Raw genomic sequence first — 8,461 nt, forward strand, 5'->3', positions numbered from 1 at the left:
TTCCTTTCTATGTTCATGTCTTTCTTTCTTTTCTTTTCTTTTCTTTTCTTTTCTTTTCTTTTCTTTTCTTTTCTTTTCTTTTCTTTTCTTTTCTTTCTTTCTTTCTTTCTTTCTTTCTTTCTTTCTTTCTTAAAACAACATCATGTGAACATGGGGTACCCAATTAGTGCTACATTGAAGAAAATGTCTCCTCTTCTCACAGTAACCATTAGCTATCTATAAATCAATCCTCAGGTAGGGGTGGATCTTTGTAAGGCTCTCTCCTTCTCATGACAGAATATTAGTAGGTTCAGCCTTGTGCTGATCATTACAATTAGTATAAGTTCAAGAGTTAATGGCTGTGTCATGCTGAGAAGTCAATGTTTCACTGACTCTTTCCCCCTTCTTCTGGCTCTTCCATCCTTTTTGCTCCCCTTTCTATGATGTATGTTGAGCTAAAGCTTGGAAAAAGAGTTTATGAACTGAGTTTTCAACTGTCATTTATTCTTACCACTGTGTCCAGTTATGAGCTTCTGGAATTACTTCTACCCACTGCAAAAAAGAAGCATCTCTGGTCAAAGCTGATAGCATCACTTTTCTTTGACTGTATCATTGTCATTAGAAAGCAATCTGACAGGCTTATCATTTCCTATTGGCAAAACAACAGAGTAGCTTCCCCTCTACTGGGGCCTATCACCTTCCCCACAATGGGCTTCTGACTGGGTTTACACTACCAGATGTGAATTCCTTCCTGTGGAGTGGGTCTCAAATCCCATCAGAAAGTGTTTTTTTTAAACCCCTATAACAGACTTGCCACTATTGCACTGATGGGTACATCTTGCTTGAGCTATGAGGAAGGAGTGTTGCATTCAAGGTCCATAACTGAGTTGGTGACATTTCTCCCCAAGCAGACAACCTAGCATATTCTGGTGCTAAGAGGGTTAGCCAGCAGGAATGAGGCTTCCAGCCAGGTTTCTGCTTGATTTATTTGTGTTTCCCTGCAGTGCTTTTGGTAACTACAGTCTTCTCACTGTTTCTCATGACTTTTCATGAGCTGATGCCATTTTGGTGTGTGTGGTCTTGAATTTGCTGCCAAATCTAAAGCAAAGGCCAAGTGCCATTGCTTTAGTTAGGAATAGCCTACCCTGTACCCTGATATTTTCCTAGGCTTGAGATAGGTGGTCAGCTCAAGTGCATGAAATCCTTTCCAAGTCCAGGTAGAGTCTTGAGTCTCACTTTAGGTTGGAGATGGATCATAAAATGTTGATCCAGTGTGCTTAGGATATTCAACCTCTAAGCCCTTTCCCTCAGTATTTTAAAGAGAAGGCCGGCCCTGGACATATTCCTAGAGTATGGCCTCTGATAATGTGGGTTTATGTATGTCACAGAAAGCTTAAAGCTTTGGAACACACCAGAAGGCTTAAGGCTAACACTGACTGAAGAGGAGGACCTGTTGTATTGAATCAGTTTGATCTCTGGAGCAGCTAGAAGCAAAGAACAAAGCCTTGGCCATCAGATGCTGTGGTTTGAATGTGTTTTATCTCCAATGGTTTTCTAAGATGGAATCTTACTCCCCAAAGTTGAGGTGTTGGGAGGTCATGGAACCTTTCATCGGAAGTGCTGAGGGGACCCAGAGGGAGGTAATTAGGTCACCAGGAGAATTGTGCTCAGAGAGATAAAAGTAGTTCTCATAGGAATTGTGTAGTTTCTGTAAGAGTGGGTTGTTATCAAAGGCTGCTTCCTGACTTCTCTTTCACATCCTGTCTTGTCGTGTGATCTCTTGCTTTCACACATGCTACCAACATCGTGTCAGCTATCATCTTGTGACATAGCTATGGTGTCCCTCACCAGAGTCCAACCCAGTGCATTAACCTGACTTGGACTTTTTGTCTCCAAAACTGTGACCTAAACAAACCTCTTTTCTTAACCTGCCATTCAGCTTCAGAAAACAGAAAAAGTTAGCAAGACTCTGGGAGTTCTGAGGGTGGTGATACATTGTTTTTGAGAGAACTGGAGTATGGCCAGAGGACACTAAGACTGTCCCTTGTCTCTTCTCAGTTCTACTCTTTGATTACCTTTCTTAAGGCTGTCTTCATCTCTGTTGTTTCATGGTTGTAAACTGTGAATGTAAACCTACCAGCTTTTCTAAATTCAGAGTCATCAGACCTGAGAGTCACCATGTGTTGCTATTGCTTTGATAAAGCATCATGACTAAAAGCAAGTTGGGGAAGAAAAGGGTTTATTTGGCATACCCTTCCACACCATAATCCATCAATGAAGGAAGCCAAGACAAGAACTCAAGTAAGGCAGGAACCTGGAGGCAGGAGCTAATGCAGAGGCCATGGAGGGGTGCTGCTCACTAGATTGCTCTTCACGGCTTGCTTAGTCTGCCCTGTAAAAGAACCCAGTATCAGCAGTTCAGGAATGGCACCACCCACCCACCCATAATGAGCTGGACCTTCCACATCAGTCACTAATTAAAAAAAAAAACCCAGATCTTAGAGACACATTTCTCTAAACTGAGATTTTTTTTTTTCCTTTCAGATGACTTTAGCTTGTGTCATATTGATGTAAAACTAGTCAGCATACCTTGGTAGTTCCTAACATTGAACCCCAAACTAAAGCTAGAACAGCTAATAATGTATAAATAATATGGTCATTCAAAACCTCAAATCTCAGAAAATCACAAAAGTTAACGCAACAAATATCCACACACCCATGACCCAGAAAAGATGAATGTCTTTTATCATATATGCTTCAATTTTACTTTGTTTATTTTGGTTAAGAATGCTGTGACTTGATGTGTCAGGGCAGGATGGTACCCTTGGGACACTTCCCATGGAAGGGGGCTATGAGGGAGGGGCTTGTGAGGGTGGGGATGGAAGAAGAGAAGGGAGGGGGGCTTCTATGGGACTGTAAAGTGAATAAATGAATGAATGAAGAAAAAAGAAATAAAACATAATATAAACATACGAAATATATAACATACCAAATTTCCTTTATGTCCCACCCTGGTCCTGGTTCCTGTGGTGTGGGATGTATTATTTGGGAGATTGATATTGTCTTCCCAGATATGTTTGTATTCCTTCATGAGTCACAGAGAAGCCTTGCTATATTCTCCTCACTACAGTTTGACAATCATTCTTACTTGACTTAGGTGTAACTCAAAAAACTCAAAGTGAGGCGTGTTCACTAGATGTCAAGAACTGTACCAAGGACTATGGCGGCCACAGTGCCAGTCCACTGTTCTTATGGGATTTCTAACCTGGTAAATGAAATCCAAGCTTGCTGAATTTTCTGTGTGTTTTCTTTTCTCTCTAGTTATAGAATATAATTCCTCAATTACCTGAAAATTCTTCAATCATATCATGCATAAATATGACAAAAAGAAGGTGAGGATCAGGCCTGGGACATATTCAGAACTGAATACTTCTTAGTCCTTGGAATGCCCCATCCAGAGAGCACAGGCAACTCAGCAGCTGAAGGGAAGAGCAGTATTCTACTCCTAGGCTTGTTCATGAAGCCTATCATCCATCCTGCTCCCTGCATATCAGGCTCAGCCACTAAACCATGCTGTTTTAGAATCTGGACGGATGCCACAATATGTGTACTCAAGAGGAATACAAGTGAGATACTGTCCATGGTGATTGACTTGTCTTGATGTGTAGGCCTTTGTTTCTCCATCTATAAGATAGATGGTTTTAAAAGACTGGTTCTTCTAGCTCTCACCTTACAGAACAACCAAGCAACAACCATAAAAACTCAAAACAACTCAAAATGTTTCAAAGAGCTAACTATTAAAGGAAATCAAGAATGCAGGCATGGGCAATGTTCAGTATCCTTAGCCACTGAGATTACATCTTAATCTAGTAAGCATGGTTATCACCAAAAAAAAAAAAAAAAAAAAAAAACTACAGTCAATGCTGACAAGGAGTTGAGGAAAGAGGAACCCTTGTTCACTGTTGGTGGCAATGTGATCTGGTGAAGCTTTTATGGAAATCAATGTATAGGGTCCTCAAAAACTCAAACGAGTATTACCATATGGCTAGGGGATAGCATTTCTGTGCAAATATCCAAAGGTATCTGAGTTAATATACCACAGAGCCATTTGTGTACCCATTTATTGCTGTTCTCTTTACAAAAGCCAAAATATTGAAGGAATCACCCTTGACGTCTATTAGCAGATGACTTGATAGTAAAAATATGGTAATATGGTGCATATATACAATGGAATGCTATTTATTCATAAAGAAAAGTGAAATTATGTCACTTGTAAGAAACAAATATAATTTAGGACCATCAAAATAAAATAAAGCTGAATCAGAACAACAAATGCCATGTTTTCTCTTGTATAGAAACTAAGTATGTATGTATGTGTGTATGTATGTGAGCAAAGTACAATGATACACATGTATTACTGTCATTATTAAACTCATTATTTTATGTACCAATTAAAATTATAAAAAGTATGACTACTTCATCTTTTGGGTTCTCATTGTATTTCCATTCTATTTGAATTTCTATGACCCTCAAAGTAGTATCAAACACTCTTCCTTCTGTGAAACTCTCCTCTCAATGGAAAGTGAAGACATTGCACAAATGATTCTGCATGAGAATCCATGTTCTTCCCAGAATTTTCAGACTGCTGTGTTTTTAGCAGAAGGGAAAAACCTCTCCTGGGCTTAGAGTGGGGAGGAGGCTTCACTTGTACTACTGTGGACAAACAACACAGTCTCTTGCCAAGTTGCATTCAATGTGCACTCCCCGAGTACTAAGTAGAGGCATAGACAGGGAATAGAAAACTTTCAGATGCACTGTGTGTGTGTGTGTGTGTGTGTGTGTGTGTGTGTGTATACGTACCTATAGGGATGCCTTCTAGGGTGAAAGAATCAGGATGCCTTCACAGGGAAAGTGGCCTTGAAAGTGTACTCTCTTCACACATAGATATTTGCCTTTACTTGATACATGTTTACAGAGTCTGCACCACACCAAGGACCTGGAAGACTAGGAAGAGTAAGGCAGGATGTCAGATTCCTTGGCTGTGCAAGTTCCCAAGTACAAAGGGATGCTACAGAGCACAAGGAGGAGACTTTGTAAGGATACCCACCTGCCTGAGGGAGGAGTTTATGTAGGTTCCCAGGAGAAAGGGGTGGGACTAAGGAGGGCTGGCAAGGATGCAGTGTCCAAGTGATGAGAGCAAAGGCTTTCTTCTCAAAGCCAACATCGTGCTAAAAGCATGGGGAGGGGTGTCTGGAGCATCATAAACACTCAACTATATCTGAACAAAATCGTGTACACAGGGCAAACATCCAAATGAATGTTTGCCCTTGCAAACCCACTTGCAGCGATCAGTGAACAGCTATGCCCATTTTACTTAGCTTGTATTTGCTCTCTGGTGAACTTGAACTCAATGGCATAGAAGACTGACACCATCAAGACTGGAAGCAAAAGCATACAAACATGCCCTGATGCTCGTGAGGCATGGATTTGGAAAGTCTGGTGTTTCAAGCATGACAATCCCTCTTTGCTGATGGTTGAAAAGCACATCTTTTGAAACAAAACAAAACAAAACAAAAGAGGAAATGAGCTTTGTCATCTAGTGAACACCTGGGTTTTCCATTTTCTGCTAACGCAGAATTGACTTCTCTCCCGGAAAACCACAGTCCACAGCGGAGGAGAATAAGCAAAACACAAACATAAATGCAGACCAGGCAGGAGACGGTGGCTTCCTTGGGAGATGAATCCTTGATGGCAAAGTGAGGTCAGATAAAATGACTCATCACTAGTAAACTAGTTAAGCGGGGGAAACCCAGGACGCTCACAGACTCCACACTGATTATAAATTCTCCTGGCTAAAGTCACCATGCCAGCCAGTCACTCTTTGTTTATGTTATGGTGATAAACAGGAAATGCTCCCCAGAAGCTTCTTGTCCTTTATCCATCTTCTAACCCCCCTGTGGGTAACGATGCGTTCTGACTGCATAGTGTACAAACCTTCCTCTTGCTCTCTCTCTGAGCCTCATCACTCTCCTCTGAATTCACTCCAGCTTTTCAATGATTAGACAAAGGCAATGTGGCTTTAGTTTGCATTAGCAGACATACAGGACCACCAAAAGAAGAGAGCACCTATGCATTAGGCCATGGCAAGCATTTCATGTAGACCTCAGTTCAGCATTAGGTACAAGTGCTATATAACATATAACTCCCAATAATTATTTCCTCTATGTCCCTCTGCTGTGAAATGCACAGTATCAAACTGCTAAGCTATATGTTCTTCTCTGATGCTTACATGGTCAAGAGCAGGCATGGAGAGGAAATGTTTCCACTCTCTGGGCATCTTCAGTCTACAAAGGGCCTGGTACCAGACCTAGTTAGGTCAGAATCTGAGAAGAGTTGAAAGGTGGGTCATGTGCTTAGAATTCTGTCTGATTGGAAATAAACTGTCATAATTCCTTCTGGCTTCAGTTGCAAATGGTTGCAAAGGGAGAATTTCCCAGAGCCAGGCCCCATGGGTCCTGGGCAGTGGTGAGTGTCTGCCTAGCCACAGATCAGGCTCATCTCTTTCCAAACATCAATTACAACATTGACTTCTTCACCATGACCTCAGCTTGCTAGTGCTTTGTGGTACTCAGTGGGCATATTTAGAATCAGAGGGGACAGTTCCGAGGGTATGGCTGAAGCTGCTCACTCATTGCTGACACCTGTGTCATTTCAAGTCAGTGACGTCCCTCGGTTGTGAAAAGAACTCAGGAAATGGATGGTGATGGTTGCACAATATGGTGAATGCACTTACAGCTACTAAAGCAGACACTTAAAAGCAGCCAAGATGGTAAATTTTATAACAATTAAAAATGAAGATGATATCAAATGACCATGAGTCAGCCTCTAGGAGGAATACAGGGGTTTGTTGGGGAAGTACAACATCCGTTCTGGGTCAGCTAGCATCACCTCTGACCTTCAGTGTTACCAGGGCACATTTCTTAATTACTTGGCATTCCCCATGCTTGTTTTTGTAAAGGAAAGAGGTGGTGGAATGATTCAATGAGAGCAGCTAAAACTCTAACTGTACATGGATGTCCAACCATTACAATTAGTCCAGAACTAAGGGATTCCTAGGATGTGGGACCTTCAGCATTAAAACCATAATTAATACAGACAAGAGAGGATGACCAGTTACTTTTCAGTCCTGTCTGTGATGGTTAATATTATCAACTTGATGAGACCTAGCATCACCTAGGAGACCAGCCTCTGGCCATGTCTGTGAAGGATTAGGTTAATTGCAGGGAGAAGATATACCTTAATTGTAAGTGGTACCATTCCATAGAATGGTACCATAGCTGGTCCTAGACCAGCTGAAAAGGAGAAACAAACTGAACAACTGTACTCATCACCTCTGCTTCATGATATGGAGAAAACCACATCCCTAATATCCCACTGTCAGAACCATCATGCCATCATGGACTCTAATCTGGAACTGTGATCCAAACAATAAACTCTCCTCCCTTACCTTGCTTTTTGCCAGATATTTGCCTCAGCGATAAGTCACTAACATACTGTGATAGAATAGCCACCAGTGACAAGGGTATTGGTAGAGTACTGCTGCCTCCACTACCTCATGAAGCTCTCAGTTCGTGGCTGTCTGTCAAGTCCTATTCAATGAGTCACAAGGAGATTACCTCAATTCATTCTCACAGCCACAGGGAAGCAGCTTCTCCAAGGAGGAAACCAAGCTGACAGAATCTGAACCCAGGCAACATTTGGGTTAAGATCTGATACCATGAAATTGCAATCATTCTTTGGGATAATGGGAATCTGTTGTAAAGAGTTTGTCTGGAACACACAAGGTCTTGAACGCCATTCCCAACAGACAAGAACAACACATGCTTCCCCCCTTTTCTCAAATGTACTTAAACATGTACAACCACTTTGGAAATCAATTTGGCAGGTATCTCGGAAAACTGGGAATAGTTCTACCTCAAGACTCAGCTATACCACTCCTGGGCATATACCCAAAAGATGCCCCATCATACCACACAGACATTTGCTCAACTATGTTCATAGCAGCTTTGTAATAGCCAGAAACTGAAAACAACCTAGATGTCACTCAACTGAAGAATGGATAAAGAAAATGTGGTTCATTTACATAATGGAGTACCATTTGGCTAGTAAAAACAAACACATCATGAATTTTTCAGGCTAATGGGTGGAACTTGAGAATGTCATCCTGAGTGAGGTAACCCACTCCCAAAAAGACATGCATAGTGTGTACTCACTTATAAGTGGTTATTAGCCATAAAATACAGATACCATGCTATATTCCACAGACCCAAAGAAGTTAAACAAGAAGGAAGGTCCAAGTGAGGATGCTTGGATCTATCTAACTTAGAAGGGAGAATAAAATAGTCATAAGAGGTAGGGAACTGAGAGGGAGTGGGGATAGGGGTTCAGGATCAGGTGAGGGGAAGGACAGAAGAGATGGCTA

This window comes from Mus caroli, chromosome 7 (assembly GCF_900094665.2).
Source record: "Mus caroli chromosome 7, CAROLI_EIJ_v1.1, whole genome shotgun sequence".
Lineage (NCBI taxonomy): Eukaryota > Metazoa > Chordata > Mammalia > Rodentia > Muridae > Mus > Mus caroli.